The sequence below is a fragment of the Procambarus clarkii genome, chromosome 18 (genome assembly GCF_040958095.1).
Source record: "Procambarus clarkii isolate CNS0578487 chromosome 18, FALCON_Pclarkii_2.0, whole genome shotgun sequence".
Taxonomy (NCBI): Eukaryota; Metazoa; Arthropoda; class Malacostraca; order Decapoda; family Cambaridae; genus Procambarus; species Procambarus clarkii.
Window position 1 is genome coordinate 17,313,324 of NC_091167.1, and position 22,758 is coordinate 17,336,081.

The 22,758-nt window shown below is 50.6% G+C and overlaps 1 protein-coding gene across 1 annotated transcript in view; it reads left to right on the forward strand.

The window, feature by feature from the left end:
- LOC138365973 (uncharacterized) overlaps positions 1–22,758 on the forward strand; it is a 33,623-nt gene that overhangs the window by 10,252 nt on the left and 613 nt on the right. The window lies entirely within an intron of this gene.

The following is a 22,758-nucleotide window of genomic DNA, read 5'->3' on the forward strand; positions in this document are numbered from 1 at the left end:
GCTGATGTTATCCTCTTGATATGAGCTTCAGGGGACAGGTCTGGCGTGATATCAACCCCCAGGTCTTTCTCTCTGACTCTTGAAGTATTTCATCTCCCAGATGATACCTTGTATCTGGTCTCCTGCTCCCTACACCTATCTTCATTACATTACATTTGCTTGGGATAAACTCTAACAACCACTTGTTCGACCATTCCTGCAGCTTGTCTAGGTCTTCTTGAAGCCTCAAGCTGTCCTCCTCTGTCCTAATCCTTCTCATAATTTTCGCGTAGTCAGCAAACATTGAGGGGAATGAGTCTATATACCCTCCGGGAGATCATTTACGTATATCAAAAACAGGATAGGTCCGAGTACAGAGCCCTGTGGGACTCCACTGGTGACTTCGCCAGTGTTGGTACCCTGTGCACATCTACCCTGTGTGGCGTATCTACCAGCCACAGCGTGCTGGTAGATACACCACACAGTACTGAAGGTCTGGAGTCAGCCGACCAGCCCCCGGCTACACTCGTGTCATCCACCAACAAAGCCTCACCGCCCAAGAAGTCAGCTGGAAATAATGTACTTCTCGAGTGGTCATTCCGCGCTCAACAGGCCGTTGTTACGGCTGTCGTTCACGGTCCGTCGGTCACGGTCCGTCGGTCACGGTCCGTCGGTCACGGTCCGTCGTTGTCACTAAGCGTGTGGAGCTGTTGTTTAAGATTCGCTACTTGGAACAAAAAGTTCCAAGCAGCACGGGCTATGGTGATCCCGTAGTGGACTTGTGTGAAGCTGATTTGCTCTTCCTGTATAGCCAGTCCAGACTCTACTCAAGGCCCACCAACCTCTAGAGGGTCACTAAGGCCTACCTATGAGTAGCATTAATTATTAAATATATTAAATATCATATTAGTGTCAGTACACTAATTAATATAATGTACCTTTATTTAATTATTATTAATTTAAATCGGTAATTTTTTCTTACAAATATTAAGTGTAATTGATTATGTCTTCTACCAGAGTTTGTGTGGCGTTTTAAAATTGATTTAATTCATTGTAGTGATTTTAATTGTTAGTGATTGTGTGATTAGGCTTCACAATCTGTTGTGAATTTTTGTTTATATAATTTTGCGTTTTTTTGGATAATTTGAACTTCGAATGTGTTTGTGTAAAGGAAACTTCCTCCAGTCTCGTTATTCTGACCATTAACTCTGGTAACGTAGACGTATATTAATAATTATAGTATATAACATATATATTATATACTTTATTATATATATATACTATATAGTATATATAATATTATATTAGTATATATTATATTAGTATAATTATATACTTTACCATTGCTATTAATATTACAGCGATAATATACATTATTTTTATTCATCATTAGTGGGATCTCTCGGATTATTTCACCTGCCATATCTTTACTTCAATATTTTATTACGATATAAATGATTTTTATTTACTTTATTTGTCAAGAAAGCCAGTAATCATTTTAGTCCATGAGTTGGGGAGCTTCTTGTAATAAATTCTACATTTTATTACTCGTACGTGAACTTTTTACTTCGCTTTATTGATTTTATTTATTAATTTAAAACATTTATCATAGTATATCCTTGCAGCGCCGCGCTACCGGCAGGTCATCAGTCGACGTGACCTTATAACATTTACATTTTCTTTCTCTAGAAGCGACATTAGATGGAGTATTAAAGCAGTTACTGTTAATGGAACGGGTGGATGGAAGAGAAGGGGTTGCGGGAGGGGGGATTTACGGGGCAAGGAAAAGAATAGTACATTTAGGAACCTCAAGAAGGGGTGGTTGAGGCCTCCCGAGTGAGTCTATATGAACGTCGACGTGCGCAAGGTGCCGGACCAAGCGGCTTCCTTTGATACCTCAACCCGCCTGCCTCCCAACCATCCAGATCCTGGGTAGAGGTGAGAGGTGAGAGAGAGAGGGGCCTCCCTCCCTGAGAGGTGAGAGAGAGGGCCTCCCTCCCTGAGAGGTGAGAGAGAGAGGGGCCTCCCTCCCTGAGAGGTGAGAGAGAGAGGGCCTCCCTCCCTGAGAGGTGAGAGAGAGAGGGGCCTCCCTCCCTGAGAGAGAGAGAGGGCCTCCCTCCCTGAGAGGTGAGAGAGAGAGAGGCCTCCCTACCTGAGAGGTGAGAGAGAGAGAGGCCTCCCTACCTGAGAGGTGAGAGAGAGAGAGGCCTCCCTACCTGAGAGGTGAGAGAGAGAGGGCCTCCCTACCTGAGAGGTGAGAGAGAGAGAGGCCTCCCTACCTGAGAGGTGAGAGAGAGAGAGGCCTCCCTACCTGAGAGGTGAGAGAGAGAGAGGCCTCCCTACCTGAGAGGTGAGAGAGAGAGAGGCCTCCCTACCTGAGAGGTGAGAGAGAGAGAGGCCTCCCTACCTGAGAGGTGAGAGAGAGAGAGGCCTCCCTACCTGAGAGGTGAGAGAGAGAGAGGCCTCCCTCCCTGAGAGGTGAGAGAGAGAGAGGCAGGTAGGGGCCACCTGCCTCTCACAGCTCCAGCAGCAGCAGGAACACCACAGTAATGGCCGGGATCACTGGAATGGATTGTACCAAATTTGGAAGATCTTTAATTGGATAGTAAATGTCCCGGTAGAGGATAGTAAGAGCCGTGTAAGTGAACAAGTGCCCTTTAACAGGTATTAAGTGTTGTAAAGTGCATATTTGATGCCCTCTGAGGGAGTGTAAGGAATCCACATTGGATAACAAGTCCCACAGAGGATAGTCAACACCTGTGAGGGTCAAGGAACACTTGTAAACAGTCAAGGAACACTTGTAAACAGTCAAGGAGCACTTGTAAACAGTCAAGGAGCACTTGTAAACAGTCAAGGAACACGTGTAAACAGTCAAGGAGCACTTGTAAACAGTCAAGGAACACTTGTAAACAGTCAAGGAGCACTTGTAAACAGTCAAAGAGCACTTGTAAACAGTCAAGGAACACTTGTAAACAGTCAAGGAGCACTTGTAAACAGTCAAGGAGCACTTGTAAACAGTCAAGGAGCACTTGTAAACAGTGATGGAACATTTGTAAACAGTCAAGGAGCATTTGTAAACAGTCAAGGAGTACTTGTAAACAGTCAAGGAACACTTGTAAACAGTCAAGGAGCACTTGTAAACAGTCAAGGAGCACTTGTAAACAGTCAAGGAGCACTTGTAGACAGTGATGGAACATTTGTAAACAGTCAAGGAGCATTTGTAAACAGTCAAGGAGTACTTGTAAACAGTCAAGGAACACTTGTAAACAGTCAAGGAGTACTTGTAAACAGTCAAGAAACACGTGTAAACAGTCAAGGAGCACTTGTAAACAGTCAAGGAACACTTGTAAACAGTCAAGGAACACTTGTAAACAGTCAAGGAACACTTGTAAACAGTCAAGGAACACTTGTATACAGCCACAGTGAAGGAAAGCGGGGGGGGGGGGGGGGACGCACCTAGTCTAAGAGCTCCTCAAGGAGAGGACTCACAGGAGTTTGAGACAAGGACAAGGATGGGGATAAGGAACACAGTATACACGAGAGCGTCCCTGGGATAGGCCGATCCATTATATTCGTAGAGCGTAAGGATAGGGATAAGACTCTTGGGATAGTGAGAGGGGGATCTTGTATCTTACGGATAATCCAAGGATAGACAGGAGGATAGGAGTATCTTAGGGTAATCAGTAGGATCCGTGAAGAAGGGAGATTCGAACCTGCACGCTTGGTACTCCAGAAGGGTACACCATGGGAGCCGGTTGGCCGAGCGGACAGCACGCTGGACTTGTGATCCTGTGGTCCCGGGTTCGATCCCAGGCGCCGGCGAGAAACAATGGGCACAGTTTCTTTCACCCTATGCCCCTGTTACCTAGTAGTAAAATCGGTACCTGGGTGTTAGTCAGCTGTCACGGGCTGCTTCCTGGGGGTGGAGGCCTGGTCGAGGACCGGGCCGCGGGGACATGAAAGCCCCGAAATCATCTCAAGATAACCTGACTCGCTGATATGGGATCAGACGCTGCCTCAGGCACCCTAAAGGCTTCAGGTGGACCTCAGTATATGTTAATTTCTGTTGCATGTCGTGGCTTAGTGGCTTAGGGCGTGTGCTTGGCAGTCCCCAGTGTGCAGGGTTCGAATCCTGCTCACGACGCCTGCTGATTTTTGTTACTGATACATCATGTTAAAGTTCTTTTGTGCACTGAGGGACGTCGTTGGACGGTAGGGATAGATGGTCGTGTCAGTCTAAGGATAGATCGGATCTTAGGAGAGTAGGAAGACAGACAGCGAGGATAGAGACCTTATTTTTCAGTTGGAATAACTGAAACATGGATAGGGAGCCTCCATGGATAGGGAGCCTCCGTGGATAAGGAGCCTCCATGGATAGGGAACCTCCATGGATAGGGAGCCTCCATGGATAGGGAGCCTCCATGGATAGGGAGCCTCCATGGATAGGGAACCTCCCTGGATAGGGAACCTCCATGGATAGGGAGCCTCCATGGATAGGGAGCCTCCGTGGATAGGGAGCCTCCGTGGATAGGGAGCCTCCGTGGATAGGGAGCCTCCGTGGATAGGGAGCCTCCGTGGATAGGGAGCCTCCGTGGATAGGGAGCCTCCGTGGATAGGGAGCCTCCGTGGATAGGGAGCCTCCATGGATAGGGAGCCTCCATGGATAGGGAGCCTCCATGAATAGGGAGCCTCCATGGATAGGGAGCCTCCCTGGATAGGGAGCCTGCATGGATAGGGAGCCTCCATGGATAAGGAGCCTCCATGGATAGGGAGCCTCCATGAATAGGGAGCCTCCGTGGATAGGGAGCCTCCGTGGATAGGGAGCCTCCGTGGATAGGGAGCCTCCGTGGATAGGGAGCCTCCGTGAATAGGGAGCCTCCATGGATAGGGAGCCTCCGTGGATAGGGAGCCTCCATGGATAAGGAGCCTCCGTGGATAGGGAGCCTCCGTGGATAGGGAGCCTCCGTGGATAGGGAGCCTCCGTGGATAGGGAGCCTCCATGGATAGGGAGCCTCCGTGGATAGGGAGCCTCCGTGGATAGGGAGCCTCCGTGGATAGGGAGCCTCCGTGGATAGGGAGCCTCCGTGAATAGGGAGCCTCCATGGATAGGGAGCCTCCGTGGATAGGGAGCCTCCATGGATAAGGAGCCTCCGTGGATAGGGAGCCTCCATGGATAGGGAGCCTCCATGGATAGGGAGCCTCCATGGATAGGGAGCCTCCATGGATAGGGAGCCTCCGTGGATAGGGAGCCTCCATGGATAGGGAGCCTCCATGGATAGGGAGCCTCCATGAATAGGGAGCCTCCGTGGATAGGGAGCCTCCATGGATAGGGAGCCTCCGTGGATAGGGAGCCTCCAGGGATAGGGAGCCTCCATGGATAGGGAGCCTCCAGGGATAGGGAGCCTCCATGGATAGGGAGCCTCCATGGATAGGGAGCCTCCATGGATAGGGAGCCTCCATGGATAGGGAGCCTCCATGGATAGGGAGCCTCCATGGATAGGGAGCCTCCATGGATAGGGAGCCTCCGTGGATAGGGAGCCTCCATGGATAGGGAGCCTCCATGGAAAGGGAGCCTCCATGGATAGGGAGCCTCCATGGATAGGGAGCCTCCATGGATAGGGAGCCTCCATGGATAGGGAGCCTCCATGGATAGGGAGCCTCCATGGAAAGGGAGCCTCCATGGATAGGGAGCCTCCATGGATAGGGAGCCTCCATGGATAGGGAGCCTCCGTGGATAGGGAGCCTCCATGGAAAGGGAGCCTCCATGGATAGGGAGCCTCCATGGATAGGGAGCCTCCATGGATAGGGAGCCTCCATGGATAGGGAGCCTCCGTGGATAGGGAGCCTCCATGGATAGGGAGCCTCCATGGAAAGGGAGCCTCCATGGATAGGGAGCCTCCATGGATAGGGAGCCTCCATGGATAGGGAGCCTCCATGGATAGGGAGAATGGATGTGGGAGAGGATAGGGAAGTTGTATTTTATCTCTGGCAAAGAACTGGTTAGTGTGTTGACTAAATATTGCCTGGGCCAGTTTGGTTGTGAAATGAGATTAGAGTTCATAAGGTCTCTCTCTCTCTCTCTCTCTCTCTCTGTCTCTCTCTGTCTCTCTGTCTATGTGTCTGTCTCTCTCTCTCTCTCTCTCTCTCTGTCTCTCTCTGTCTATGTGTCTGTCTCTCTCTCTCTGTCTCTCTCTGTCTCTCTGTCTATGTGTCTGTCTCTCTCTCTCTCTGTCTCTCTCTGTCTATGTGTCTGTCTCTCTCTCTCTGTCTCTCTCTGTCTCTCTGTCTATGTGTCTGTCTCTCTCTCTCTGTCTCTCTCTGTCTCTCTGTCTATGTGTCTGTCTGTCTCTCTCTCTCTCTCTCTCTCTGTCTCTCTGTCTATGTGTCTGTCTCTCTCTCTCTCTGACTCCATACACAGTTTCAAGTGTAGATATGATAGAGCCCAATAGGCTCAGGAACCTGTACACCTGTTGATTGACGGTTGAGAGGCGGGACCAAAGAGCCAGAGCTCAACCCCCGCAAGCACAACTAGGCGAGTACAAACACACACTATATATATATATATATATATATATATATATATATATATATATATATATATATATATATATATATATATATATAATATAGCTGTTATCATGGCGTCTGGTACGTCGGCGACCAGTTTAATTTGCATGACAAACTCTGTGAAGGGTGGGTGAGGACGCGGTAAATAAAGCACTTAGGGACTCCAACAAGCACTTCACCAGTTAAATTGACACTTGGTTGTTACACTTAACAAGTTAAATGGTCACTTGACGAGCGTTTGAGAATATCTTGAGACATTATGGAGTCAGTTCGATTGTTTGCCGGCGGTGAGAGGAAATTTGGCTTCTGCAATTCTGGATTTTGTGTGTGTGTGTGTGTGGGTGTGTGTGTGTGTGTGTGTGTGTGTGTGTGTGTGTGTGTGTGTGTGTGTGTGTGTACTCACCTAGTTCACCTAGATGTGTTTGCGGAGGTTGAGCTCTGGCTCTTTGGTCCCGCCTCTCAACCGTCAATCAACAGGTGTACAGGTTCCTGAGCCTATTGGGCTCTATCATATCTACACTTGAAACTGTGTATGGAGTCAGCCTCCACCACATCACTTCCTAATGCATTCCATTTGTCAACCACTCTGACACTGAAAAAGTTCTTTCTAATATCTCTGTGGCTCATTTGGGCACTCAGTTTCCACCTGTGTCCCCTTGTGCGTGTGCCCCTTGTGTTAAATAGTCTGTCTTTATCTACCCTATCAATTCCCTTCAGAATCTTGAATGTGGTGATCATGTCCCCCCTAACTCTTCTGTCTTCCAGCAAAGTGAGGTTTAATTCCCGTAGTCTCTCCTCGTAGCTCATACCTCTCAGCTCGGGTACTAGTCTGGTGGCAAACCTTTGAACCTTTTCCAGTTTAGTCTTATGCTTGACTAGATATGGACTCCATGCTGGGGCTGCATACTCCAGGATTGGCCTGACATATGTGGTATACAAAGTTCTGAATGATTCTTTACACAAGTATCTGAATGCCGTTCGTATGTTGGCCAGCCTGGCATACGCCGCTGATGTTATCCGCTTGATATGTGCTGCAGGAGACAGGTCTGGCGTGATATCAACCCCCAAGTCTTTTTCCTTCTCTGACTCCTGAAGAATTTCGTCTCCCAGATGATACCTTGTATCTGGCCTCCTGCTCCCTACACCTATCTTCATTACATTACATTTGGTTGGGTTAAACTCTAACAACCACTTGTTCGACCATTCCTGCAGTTTGTCTAAGTCTTCTTGAAGCCTCAAACAGTCCTCTTCTGTCTTAATCCTTCTCATAATTTTGGCATCGTCCGCAAACATTGAGAGAAATGAATCTATACCCTCCGGGAGATCATTTACATATATCAGAAACAAGATAGGACCGAGTACAGAGCCCTGTGGGACTCCACTGGTGACTTCACGCCAATCGGAGGTCTCACCCCTCACCGTAACTCTCTGCTTCCTATTGCTTAGATGCTCCCTTATCCACTGGAGCACCTTACCAGCTGCACCTGCCTGTCTCTCCAGCTTATGTACCAGCCTCTTATGCGGTACTGTGTGTGTGTGTATGTGTGTGTGTGTGTGTGTGTGTGTGTGTGTGTGTGTGTGTGTGTGTGTGTGTGTGTGTGTGTGTGTGTGTGTGGTTGTATTCAGCTAGTTGTGCTTGCGGGGGTTGAGCTCTGGCTCTTTGGTCCCGCCTCTCAACTGTCAATCAACTGGTGTACAGGTTCCTGAGCCTACTGGGCTCTATCATATCTACATTATAAACTGTGTATGGAGTCAGCCTCCACCACATCACTGCCTAATGCATTCCACCTGTTAACTACTCTTGACACTGAAAAAGTTCCTTCTAACGTCTCTGTGGCTCATGTGGGTACTCTGTTTCTACCTGTGTCCCCTTGTTCACGTCCCGCCAGTGTTGAATAGTTCATCTTTATCTACCCTGTCAATTCCTCGGAGCATTTTGTAGGTGGTTACCTTACGATGGTTTCGGGGCTCGACGTCCCTGCGGCCCAGTCCTCCCATAACTCTTTGTCCTCCATGGGCGAAACGTTCAGCTCCCGAAGCCTTTCCTCTTAGCTCATGCCTCTCAGCTCTGGATATAGTCTAGTGAATCCTGAATCTGAATCTTTTCTGAAACCTCTGAATCTTTTCTAACCTTGTCTTGTGTTTAACTAGGTATGGACTCCAGGCTGGAACTACATACTGCACGATTGGTCTGACATATGTGGTATACAAGGATCTGAATGATTCCTTTCACAAGTTTCTTGTGTATGTAAAACCAACTATTTGTATACACTTGTGTCTGCAGGATCGAGCTTTAGCTCTCGGTACCCGCTGTTCCAGTCCTAGGTTGTTCCAGGCAGTCAGTAAGGAACACCAACCAGGTCATACGACGGGATCACCATAGCCCGTGCTACTTAGAGCGTTTTGTTCCAGGTAGCTAATCTTAAACAACAACCAGCCAACCAGGCAGCAGCCAGTAGCCCACCAACCACATAAGGAACAACCCCCCCCCCTCCGGGTCTCTGCTAACTACCGCAATCCTAATTGTCTGACTCCTCGCTGCTGCTGATATATACACAGGCTGGGTGTCCCGGGGCGGTGGATAGTCTGTTTAACTCAGACTAACATCACCCTTCTCCTCTATCCCCCCCTCCTCTGCTCTATCCCCCCTCCTCTGCTCTATCCCCCCTCCTCTGCTCTATCCCCCCCTCCTCTGCTCTATCCCCCCTCCTCTGCTCTATCCCCCCTCCTCTGCTCTATCCCACCCTCCTCTGCTCTATCCCCCCCTCCTCTGCTCTATCCCCCCTCCTCTGCTCTATCCCCCCCTCCTCTGCTCTATCCCCCCTCCTCTGCTCTATCCCCCCCTCCTCTGCTCTATCCCACCCTCCTCTGCTCTATCCCCCCCTCCTCTGCTCTATCCCACCCTCCTCTGCTCTATCCTACCCTCCTCTGCTCTATCCCCCCCTCCTCTGCTCTATCCCCCCCTCCTCTGCTCTATCCCCCCTCCTCTGCCCTATCCCACCCTCCTCTGCTCTATCCCCCCCTCCTCTGCTCTATCCCCCTCCTCTGCTCTATCCCCCCTCCTCTGCCGTATCCCTCCCTCTGCCCTATCCCACCCTCCTCTGCTCTATCCCACCCTCCTCTGCTCTATCCCACCCTCCTCTGCTCTATCCCACCCTCCTCTGCTCTATCCCCCCCTCCTCTGCTCTATCCCCCCTCCTCTGCTCTATCCCCCCCTCCTCTGCCCTATCCCTCCCTCCTCTGCTCTATCCCACCCTCCTCTGCCCTATCCCACCCTCCTCTGCTCTATCCCACCCTCTGCCCTATCCCTCCCTCCTCTGCTCTATCCATCCCTCCAGCTTCGAGCCCCGTCCGGTGTCGCTTACTCCGGATATCTCATAAGTAATGTTGTTGTAGTGGAGACCGGTTGTTAAGACCACCACCTCCGGCCAAGAAGGGCAGTTTTAGGAATGTAATTAAGAACAATTAAACCCTTGAGGACGCCCCGTCGATGGTTAGATATATGACCACACAGCTAATTGAGGTCAAAGGTCACCTGGATCACAGGTGAACACCGCACCTCTCTCCTCCACCACCTCTGCCTCACCTCTCATATATATGTATATATATATATATATATATATATATATATATATATATATATATATATATATATATATATAATATTCATACCTAGAAGGGGTACCACCTCTGGTGCAAGTGTAGGGACCCATAGCCTCGGAGAAGAAAATAAAGAGTACTCAGAGAAGACCTTGTGAATCCTCACTGAACACTTTGATATTTTCTTCTCCTACCACCCCTATTCTTTTGGTATGTGTGTATATATCTAACTTTATTTGAAATATATATATATATATATATATATATATATATATATATATATATATATATATATATATATATATATATATATATATATATAATTTACTCGTATTAATGAGTTTATCAATTTACTTAATTTTGCATTCATGTGTATATTTGTTGTTGTGTAGTTACCACAACAACATGTATACATAGTATATATACATATATATACAACATATATACATAGTATACCTAAGTCTAAGTCTACACGGCGTCAGCGGTCACCTTCCATACTGGGTTATACTCCATCCTGTACGGTGATATAATTATATGTTTATGGCCCAGAGAGAGTATGCAGCACCGGTCTGGACCCCGCACAGTGTAACAGAGAGAGAGAGTATGCAGCACCGGCCTGGACCCCGCACAGTGTAACAGAGAGAGAGAGTATGCAGCACCGGCCTGGACCCCGCACAGTGTAACAGAGAGAGTATGCAGCACCGGCCTGGACCCCGCACAGTGTAACAGAGAGAGAGTATGCAGCACCGGCCTGGACCCCGCACAGTGTAACAGAGAGAGAGTATGCAGCACCGGCCTGGACCCCGCACAGTGTAACAGAGAGAGAGTATGCAGCACCGGCCTGGACCCGCACAGTGTAACAGAGAGAGAGTATGCAGCACCGGTCTGGACCCCGCACAGTGTAACAGAGAGAGTATGCAGCACCGGCCTGGACCCCGCACAGTGTAACAGAGAGAGAGTATGCAGCACCGGCCTGGACCCCGCACAGTGTAACAGAGAGAGAGTATGCAGCACCGGTCTGGACCCCGCACAGTGTAACAGAGAGAGAGAGTATGCAGCACCGGTCTGGACCCCGCACAGTGTAACAGAGAGAGAGAGTATGCAGCACCGGTCTGGACCCCGCACAGTGTAACAGAGAGAGAGAGTATGCAGCACCGGTCTGGACCCCGCACAGTGTAACAGAGAGAGAGTATGCAGCACGGGCCTGGACCCCGCACAGTGTAACAGAGAGAGAGTATGCAGCACCGGTCTGGACCCCGCACAGTGTAACAGAGAGAGAGTATGCAGCACCGGTCTGGACCCCGCACAGTGTAACAGAGAGAGAGTATGCAGCACCGGCCTGGACCCCGCACAGTGTAACAGAGAGAGAGAGTATGCAGCTTTGGCCTTGACCCCGCACAGTGTAACAGAGAGAGAGTATGCAGCACCGGTCTGGACCCCGCACAGTGTAACAGAGAGAGAGAGTATGCAGCTTTGGCCTTGACCCCGCACAGTGTAACAGAGAGAGAGTATGCAGCACCGGTCTGGACCCCGCACAGTGTAACAGAGAGAGAGAGTATGCAGCTTTGGCCTTGACCCCGCACAGTGTAACAGAGAGAGAGAGTATGCAGCACCGGCCTGGACCCCGCACAGTGTAACAGAGAGAGAGAGTATGCAGCACCGGTCTGGACCCCGCACAGTGTAACAGAGAGAGAGAGTATGCAGCACGGGTCTGGACCCCGCACAGTGTAACAGAGAGAGAGAGTATGCAGCACCGGCCTGGACCCCGCACAGTGTAACAGAGAGAGAGTATGCAGCACCGGCCTGGACCCCGCACAGTGTAACAGAGAGAGAATGCAGCACCGGCCTGGACCCCGCACAGTGTAACAGAGAGAGAGAGTATGCAGCACCGGCCTGGACCCCGCACAGTGTAACAGAGAGAGTATGCAGCACCGGCCTGGACCCCGCACAGTGTAACAGAGAGAGAGAGTATGCAGCACCGGCCTGGACCCCGCACAGTGTAACAGAGAGAGAGAGTATGCAGCACGGGTCTGGACCCCGCACAGTGTAACAGAGAGAGAGTATGCAGCACCGGCCTGGACCCCGCACAGTGTAACAGAGAGAGAGTATGCAGCACCGGCCTGGACCCCGCACAGTGTAACAGAGAGAGAGAGTATGCAGCACGGGCCTGGACCCCGCACAGTGTAACAGAGAGAGAGTATGCAGCACGGGTCTGGACCCCGCACAGTGTAACAGAGAGAGAGAGTATGCAGCACGGGTCTGGACCCCGCACAGTGTAACAGAGAGAGAGTATGCAGCACGGGTCTGGACCCCGCACAGTGTAACAGAGAGAGAGTATGCAGCACGGGTCTGGACCCCGCACAGTGTAACAGAGAGAGAGTATGCAGCACGGGTCTGGACCCCGCACAGTGTAACAAAGAGAGAGTATGCAGCACCGGTCTGGACCCCGCACAGTGTAACAGAGAGAGTATGCAGCACCGGCCTGGACCCCGCACAGTGAAGGAGAGAGTATGCAGCACCGGTCTGGACCCCGCACAGTGTAGCAGAGAGTATGCAGCACCGGTCTGGACCCCACACAGTGTAACAGAGAGTATGCAGCACCGGTCTGGACCCCGCACAGTGTAACAGAGAGAGAGTATGCAGCACCGGTCTGGACCCCACACAGTGTAGCAGAGAGTATGCAGCACCGGTCTGGACCCCACACAGTGTAACAGAGAGTATGCAGCACCGGCCTGGACCCCGCACAGTGTAACAGAGAGAGAGTATGCAGCACCGGTCTGGACCCCACACAGTGTAACAGAGAGAGAGTATGCAGCACCGGCCTGGACCCCGCACAGTGTAACAAACAGCCCAAAAAGCTCCAGAGCTCAGCAACAAAAGTAGTGCCGAAATTAGGACTAAACAAGGTCAGGTTAAGGGAATTCAATCTTACAACACTTGATGTGGGCCGACACACAGGGGATATGATCACGACATAAAGAATACTAACGGATTAGAAAAGGTAGGATAAATAAAGCATTTATAGAGGAAATATATCAGCATGGAGAGGTGGAGGAAGACACCTGGAGCACTGGGGGGCGTAGGGGCCACCCCTGGAGCACTGGGGGGCGTAGGGGCCACCCCTGGAGCACTGGGGGGCGTAGGGGCCACCCCTGGAGCACTGGGGGGCGTAGGGGCCACCCCTGGAGCACAGGGGGGCGTAGGGGCCACCCCTGGAGCACTGGGGGGCATAGGGGCCACCCCTGGAGCACTGGGGGGCGTAGGGGCCACCCCTGGAGCACAGGGGGGCGTAGGGGCCACCCCTGGAGCACTGGGGGGCGTAGGGGCCACCCCTGGAGCACTGGGGGGCATATGGGCCACCCCTGGAGCACAGGGGGGCATAGGGGCCACCCCTCGATCAATCGGGGCATAGGGGCCACCCCTGGAGCACTGGGGGGCATAGGGGCCACCCCTGGAGCACAGGGGGCATAGGGGCCACCCCTCGATCAATGGGGGCAGAGGGGAAAGTAGCAGTGTATCAATCTCAACTGTACACTCCATTAATAATACAACAATCAATCGTCTAGTGAGGGCAGCAGCCCCCCCCCCCCAGGATGGCTGACCCTCCCCCCTCCCCCCTGACCAGTTGGCGGCCATCTTCCTCCCACTTAATGCAACCATCGTCATTAATTTCCCATAAGACACCCTTTTATATGGTCCGGGGAGGTGGGGTAGGAGGGGGGAGGGGGGGGCAGGAAGGGGAGGGGGGCAGGAGGGGGAGGGGGGGTCGAGGAGGGCCAGGAGGGGGAGGGAGGTAGGAGGGGGGTCGAGGGGGGGGGAGGGAGGGGGGGGAGCAGGGAAATGGTGGAATGGAGGACGAATTAGAGACAGTTTAACGACTAAAATCATTGTTACGGCAGCGGACAACATTCATATGGATGGTTATGTTGGGTCATGGTGGTCTATGTTGGGTCATGGTGGGCTATGTTGGGTCATGGTGGTCTATGTTGGGTCATGGTGGTCTATGTTGGGTCATGGTGGTCTATGTTGGGTCATGGTGGGTTATGTTGGGTCATGGTGGGTTATGTTGGGTCATGGTGGTCTATGTTGGGTCATGGTGGGTTATGTTGGGTCATAGTCGGTTATGTTGGGTCATGGTGGTCTATGTTGGGTCATGGTGGTCTATGTTGGGTCATGGTCGGTTATGTTGGGTCATGGTGGTCTATGTTGGGTCATAGTGGGTTATGTTGGGTCATGGTGGGTTATGTTGGGTCATGGTGGTCTATGTTGGGTCATGGTGGTCTATGTTGGGTCATGGTGGTCTATGTTGGGTCATGGTGGTCTATGTTGGGTCATGGTGGTCTATGTTGGGTCATGGTGGGTTATGTTGGGTTATGGTGGGTTATGTTGGGTCATGGTGGTCTATGTTGGGTCATGGTGGTCTATGTTGGGTCATGGTGGTCTATGTTGGGTCATGGTGGTCTATGTTGGGTCATGGTGGTCTATGTTGGGTCATGGTGGTCTATGTTGGGTCATGGTGGGTTATGTTGGGTTATGGTGGGTTATGTTGGGTCATGGTGGTCTATGTTGGGTCATGGTGGTCTATGTTGGGTCATGGTGGTCTATGTTGGGTCATGGTGGTCTATGTTGGGTCATAGGGAGCCGGTCGGCCGAGCGGACAGCACGCGGGACTTGTGATCCTGTAGTCCCGGGTACGATCCCAGGCGCCGGCGAGAAACAATGGGCAGAGTTTCTTTCACCCTATGCCCCTGTTACCTAGCAGTAAAATAGGTACCTGGGTGTTAGTCAGCTGTCACGGGCTGCTTCCTGGGGGTGGAGGCCTGGTCGAGGACCGGGCCGCGGGGACACTAAAAGCCCCGAAATCATCTCAAGATAACCTCAAGATGGTGGGTTATGTTGGGTCATGGTGGGTTATGTTGGGTCATGGTGGGTTATGTTGGGTCATGGTGGGTTATGTTGGGTCATGGTGGTCTATGTTGGGTCATGGTGGTCTATGTTGGGTCATGGTGGGCTATGTTGGGTCATGGTGGGTTATGTTGGGTCAGGGTGGTCTATGTTGGGGTCAGGGTGGTCTATGTTGGGTCATGGTGGGCTATGTTGGGTCATTGTGGTCTATGTTGTGTCATGGTGGGCTATGTTGTGTCATGGTGGGCTATGTTGTGTCAGAGTGGGCTATGTTGTGTCAGGGTGGGCTATGTTGTGTCATGGTGGTCTATGTTGGGTCAGGGTGGGTTATGTTGGGTCAGGGTGGACTATGTTGTGTCATGGTGGGCTATGTTGGGTCAGGGTGGACTATGTTGGGTCAGGGTGGGTTATGTTGGGTCAGGGTGAGCTATGTTGTGTCATGGTGGGCTATGTTGGGTCAGGGTGGGCTATGTTGTGTGAGGATGGTCTATGTTGGTCAGGGGTGGACTAGGTTGTGTCATGGTGGGCTATGTTGTGTCAGGGTGGACTATGTTGTGTCAGGGTGGGCTATGTTGTGTCAGGGTGTACTGTGTTGTGTCAGGGTGGACTATGTTGTGTCAGGGTGGGCTATGTTGTGTCAGGGTGGGGCTATGTTGTATCAGGGTGGGCTATGTTGGGTCAGGTTGAGCTAGCTATGTTGGCTATGTGTAGGCATTATTCAACAATCCTTCTATACTGGTTTGAAAACTCCATTTGTTTAATTTATATCTTTTTTGTGCGTCAAATGCAATCTTTGGTTATCGCTGAGATCTGCGATATGGCAGATAAGGGTGTAGGCAGGTCTGGGCGCGGGGCTATCATTGCCCGCCCGACAAAAACGACAATGGTGCCATTTAAGAGTGAATCAGCCCAGAGCCTCGTATTCCCCCTTCCCACGGAGCCCGACCCGCCCCGGCCAGCCCAGTAACTCACCCAACACGCGGGCACTAGCATAACCTACCCCTCCCCTGGTCGGAATAGTTGGCCGAGAGGGAGGGCTGGTCGGCCGAGCGGACAGCACGCTGGACTTGTGATCCTGTGGTCCTGGCTTCGATTCCAGGCGCCGGCGAGAAACAACGGGCAGAGTTTCTTTCACCCTATGCCCCTGTTACCTATCAGTAAAATAGGTACCTGGGTGTTAGTCAGCTGTCACGAGCTGCTTCCTGGGGGTGGAGGCCTGGTCGAGGACCGGGCCGCGGGGACACTAAAAAAAAAAGCCCCGAAATCACCAAGATAACCAAGATAATAACCTCCCCGCACGCGGATATATTGGCAGTCCGCAGAGTGAAATGACATACCATTACCGCCCCACGACGGCCAGCAGCACGGAGCAGAGCTCTGCCGGGGCGTGCAGACACCCACTTGACGACAACAATGGCTACCTTCCAATACCATCCTATCTAGCCATACCGTCTCCCTTATTTTGTAATTTGTTGTGTTGGTTTTAGAGAGACAGTGGGCGTGACTTAGTGGAGCAGACGACCATCTTCTGCTCTCTGCACCGGTCGTTACGGAGGGTAATGGTCGTTGATGCTACCGCACTTCTGGCCATTATTGTCTCGGTTGTTAGGTCAGCTTTAAGGACCTGTTGGTTAACCTCTCATTAACGAGGTGGTTATGCTAGTTCCGCCAGATTGTTAGGCTGTATTACTGGGGTAATGTATGCTGTATTATACGGGGGGGGGTAGTGTATGTTGTAGTATATTGGGGTATAAGGGTAGTGTATGCTGTATCATACTGAGAGGGGGTAGTGTATGCTGTATCATACTGGGGCAGAGGGGTAGTGTATGCTGTATCTACTGGGGCATAAGGGTAGTGTATGCTGTATTATACTGGGACAGAGGAGTAGTGTATGCTGTATCATACTGAGAGGGGTAGTGTATGTTGTAGTATATTGGGGTATAAGGGTAGTGTATGCTGTATCATACTGAGAGGGGGTAGTGTATGCTGTATCATACTGAGAGGGGGTAGTGTATGCTGTATCATACTGGGCAGAGGGGTAGTGTATGCTGTATCATACTGAGACAGAGGGGTAGTGTATGCTGTATTATACTGGGGCATAAGGGTAGTGTATGCTGTATTATACTGGGACAGAGGAGTAGTGTATGCTGTATCATACTGAGAGGGGTAGTGTATGCTGTATCATACTGAGAGGGGTAGTGTATGCTGTATCACACTGAGGACAGAGGGGTAGTGTATGCTGTATCATACTGAGACAGAAGGGTAGTGTATGCTGTATTATATGTAGACAGAAGGGTAGTGTATGCTGTATTATACTGAGGACAGAGAGGTAGTGTATGCTGTATTATACTGAGAGGGGTAGTGTATGCTGTATCATACTGGGTCAGACGGGTAGTGTATGCTATCATACTGGGCCAGAAGTGTAGTGTATGCTGTATCATACTGGACCAGAGGGGTAGTGTATGATGTATCATACTGGGCCAGAAGTGTAGTGTATGCTGTATCATACTGGGCCAGAAGGGTAGTGTATGCTGTATCATACTGAGACAGAGGGTAGTGTATGCTGTATCATACTGGGCCAGGGGGGTAGTGCATGCTGTATCATACTGAGACAGAGGGGTAGTGTATGCTGTATCATACTGGGCCAGAAGTGTAGTGTATGCTGTATCATACTGGACCAGAGGGGTAGTGTATGATGTATCATACTGAGACAGAGGGGTAGTGTATGCTGTATCATACTGGGCCAGAAGGGTAGTGTATGCTGTATCATACTGGGCCAGAGGGTAGTGTATGCTGTATCATACTGGGCCAGGGGGTAGTGCATGCTGTATCATACTGAGACAGAGGGGTAGTGTATGCTGTATCATACTGGGCCAGAAGGGTAGTGTATGCTGTATCATACTGGACCAGAGGGGTAGTGTATGGTGTATCATACTGAGACAGAGGGGTAGTGTATGCTGTATCATACTGGGCCAGAAGGGTAGTGTATGCTGTATCATACTGAGACAGAGGGGTAGTGTATGCTGTATCATACTGAGACAGAGGGGTAGTGTATGCTGTATCATACTGGGCCAGAAGTGTAGTGTATGATGTATCTTCACCTTCATGAGTCAGAGAAAGATCTCGTGGTTGATATCTCACTGAACCTGTAGTTCACACAACAAAGATATCGTCAGCGGCATAAGGTAGATTGATCAACATAAGAACGGCCTTAAGAAAGTTGTGTAAGGAATCACTGAGAATCTTGTACTCCACATATGTCAGACCAATCCTTGATTATGCAGCTCCGGCCTGGAGTCCAAACCAAGTCATACACAAGAGAAAAAGTTAAAGAAAGTTCAGAGGTATGCGACCAGACTAGTCCCAGAATTAAACTTTCCATCATTGGAAGACAGAAGAGTTAGGGGAGACATGATCACTACCTACAAAATTCTCACAGAAATTGACACGAGTAGATACAGATAAACTATTCAACACTGGCGGGATGCGAACAAGGGGACACAGGTGGAAACTGAGTACCCACATGAGCCACAGAGACGTTAGAAGGAACTTTTTCAGTGTCAGAGTAGTTAACAGGTGGAATGCTATTAGGCAGTGATGTGGTGGAGGCTGACTCCATACACAGTTTATAATGTAGATATGATAGAGCCCAATAGGCTCAGGAACCTGTACACCAGTTGATTGACGGTTGAGAGGCGGGACCAAAGAGCCAGAGCTCAACCCCCGCAAGCACAACTAGATAAGTACTGTTAGTTGAGTACACACACACTAGATGGGGTCTGTCCCCCCCCCTCTCCCTCCCCACCAGTGAGACTAGTGAGAGAGCTGAGAGTAGAGCTGAGGAGACCAGTAGTCTCAGCACCACAACACTCCGCCTGTACTTCCTTCATCAACACACAAGTTATAAACTCTCACCAGAATGTGTGTCATCAATGTTCCCTTTTGGCTGAAGGTCGTCGTCGTCACTTCATAAGGTTTCCGTTATGGCCAAGATCAAATAATATTGGTAATTCAGCGTCTAGTCATGTGGTATTGCCAGAGTTTGGTGGGGGTGACGTTGGCACTGTGGCACTAGCTCTCTCTGCTCTGACACCAGTCCCGACCCGCCATGTTGGGCACGTACCCACCAGCAATTACTGGGGTAAATTAGGTGAAGCTTGCCACATTTAAGTGTCTGGCTTCTAACCTCGAACGTTCACACAGATATTTCCCTTTACATGTATAGACTAGCAGTACCCGGCAATGCATTGCTGAGCCACAGCAAGTCTCCCCTGTCCCCCACCGTCCTCCCCATCATTCCCCACTCCCTCGTCCCCCACCGTCCTCCCCATCATTCCCCCACTCCCTCGTCCCCCACCGTCCTCCCCATCATTCCCCACTTCCCTCGTCCCCCACCGTCCTCCCCATCATTCCCCACTCCCTCGTCCCCCACCGTCCTCCCCACCATCCCCCACTCCCTCGTCCCCCACCGTCCTCCCCATCATCCCCCACTCCCCTGTCCCCCACCGTCCTCCCCATCATCCCCCACTCCCTCGTTCCCTCGTCCTCCCCATCATTCCCCACTCCCTCGTCCCCCACCGTCCTCCCCATCATTCCCCACTCCCTCGTCCCCCACCGTCCTCCCCACCATCCCCCACTCCCTCGTCCCCCACCGTCCTCCCCATCATCCCCCACTCCCCTGTCCCCCACCGTCCTCCCCATCATCCCCCACTCCCTCGTTCCCTCGTCCCTCCCCATCATTCCCCACTCCCTCGTCCCCCACCGTCCTCCCCATCATCCCCCACTCCCTCGTTCCCTCGTCCTCCCCATCATTCCCCACTCCCTCGTCCCCCACCGTCCTCCCCATCATTCCCCACTCCCTCGTCCCCCACCGTCCTCCCCATCATTCCCCACTCCCTCGTCCCCCCACCGTCCTCCCCACCATCCCCCACTCCCTCGTCCCCCACCGTCCTCCCCACCATCCCCCACTCCCTCGTCCCCCACCGTCCTCCCCATCATTCCCCACTCCCTCGTCCCCCACCGTCCTCCCCACCATCCCCCACTCCCTCGTCCCCCACCGTCCTCCCCACCATTCCCCACTCCCTCGTCCCCCACCGTCCTCCCTATCATCCCCCACTCCCTCGTCCTCCCCACCATTCCCCACTCCCTCGTTCGATGTGTTCCCAAATGATCTGATGATCCATCAGAAAAATGGGAACATCAAATAATCTGATGTTCCCATCGCTAAAAAATAAGAACAGTTAAAAAACGAAATGAAAAGCAATAAAAAATAAAAAAAAACTATACTCACGAAATGAACGGTATGGTAAACAACACAGCTCAATTCCAATGCAATTTCAAACAAAATAGTTAAATCAAAATGAAAATAAATCGAAATCTATGAAATTTCAATTTATCAATGCAATCGGAAACATTGAAATGGAATCGTAACATATTTACTATAGGGTGTGTTGTTTTTTACACGCAACAGATGGCGCTGCTTTCCAAAAAAAATATAAGTTTTTACCTGTGACAGGTGAGGCATGTATATAGTAGGTATATAAACACACCCGTATTCGAATGCAACATTGTGTCAGAATTTCAACGCAATCGGTAAAGAGGTTTCGGAGATTTCCCTCACATGAAAAAACACAATTTTACCAAAAAAGAATGTTTTTTTTTTTTTTTACCTGTCACAGACGCGACATCTATATAGTAGATATAGAAAAAAAAAAACATTTCGAAGCAATCGGTGGAGAACTTTTTTTCCATCAGCGATTTTGAACAAACGAACATTTACATGTTTATTTATATAGATATACAAGGGGGGGGGGGCACCATACAGGGCCCCAAACACCCAACATTATACACCATACAGGGCCCAAACACCCACCATTATGCACCATACAGGGCCCCAAACACCCAGCATTATGCACCATACAAGGCCCCAAACACCCAATATTATGCACCATACAGGGCCCCAAACACCCAACATTATGCACCATACAGGGCCCCAAACACCCAACATTATACACCATACAGGGCCCCAAACACCCAACATTATGCACCATACAGGGCCCCAAACACCCAACATTATACACCATACAGGGCCCCAAACACCCAACATTATGCACCATACAGGGCCCCAAACACCCAACATTATACACCATACAGGGCCCCAAACACCCAACATTATGCACCATACAGGGCCCCAAACACCCAACATTATGCACCATACAGGGCCCCAAACACCCAACATTATACACCATACAGGGCCCCAAACACCCAACATTATACACCATACAGGGCCCCAAACACCCAACATTATGCACCATACAGGGCCCCAAACACCCAACATTATGCACCATACAGGGCCCCAAACACCCAACATTATGCACCATACAGGGCCCCAAACACCCAACATTATGCACCATACAGGGCCCCAAACACCCAACATTATGCACCATACAGGGCCCCAAACACCCAACATTATGCACCATACAGGGCCCCAAACACCCAACATTATGCACCATACAGGGCCCCAAACACCCAACATTATCCACCATACAGGGCCCCATTAACTAACATTATGCACCATACAGGGCCCCAAACACCCAACATTATCCACCATACAGGGCCCCATTAACTAACATTATGCACCATACAGGGCCCCAAACACCCAACATTATCCACCATACAGGGCCCCAAACACCCAACATTATCCACCATACAGGGCCCCAAACACCCAACATTATGCACCATACAGGGCCCCATTAACTAACATTGTGCACCATACAGGGCCCCATTAACTAACATTATGCACCATACAGGGCCCCAAACACCCAACATTATGCACCATACAGGGCCCATTAACTAACATTGTGCACCATACAGGGCCCCATTAACTAACATTATGCACCATACAGGGCCCCATTAACCAATATTACACACTCCCCCCCCCTTAAACAGTACACAAGGGGGGGGGGGAACTACCCCAGCTGGAGTTAACAAGATAACATTATACAGGGTTCGAGCCCCCCCTCACCCCCCCCCCCTGCTAAGGAGCCTGTCTGTCTATTAACATTTTAAGTGGTGAAGGAGCAGTAGACGGGTGAGTTACCTGAGACACCCACGCCGCTCCACCTGTCTCTTTCCTCCTGTAAAGAATTAATTAGCCGAGGCTGAGCCTAATTTACAACACCGATTGTAAAAATATGATTTAGCGGGACCCCGGCCGAGGGCGGAGGGTCGTTACCTCACTCTCTCCTCGTTAGCTGCTATCTCCCGTTGTTATCTAATACATATTATTAGTGAGTAAAGTCGACAACGTTAGTGATTGGTGCTCTAGTGCTTGTGGAGGGGGGGGGGGGTGCCCATCCCCAGGTCTGGGGGGGTGCCCACCCCCCCTAGGTCAGGGGGGGTGCCCACTCCCAGGTCTGGGGGGGTGCCCACCCCCCTAGGTCAGGGGGTGCCCCCCAACACATGGGCTCACAACATATCTACTCAGTAGATATGCCTTTGTTTATAAAGCCATATCTACTCAGTAGATATGCCTTTGTTTATAAAGCCATGTCTACTCAGTAGATATGCCTTGGTTTATAAAGCCATGTCTACTCAGTAGATATGGGTCTACACTCGTGGTGCAGCAGTTACGAGCATTATTCTACTTAATGGCTTATTTGAAATTCTTACTATTGACACCTTGTCTACTGGTGCCACCTTGGGCCA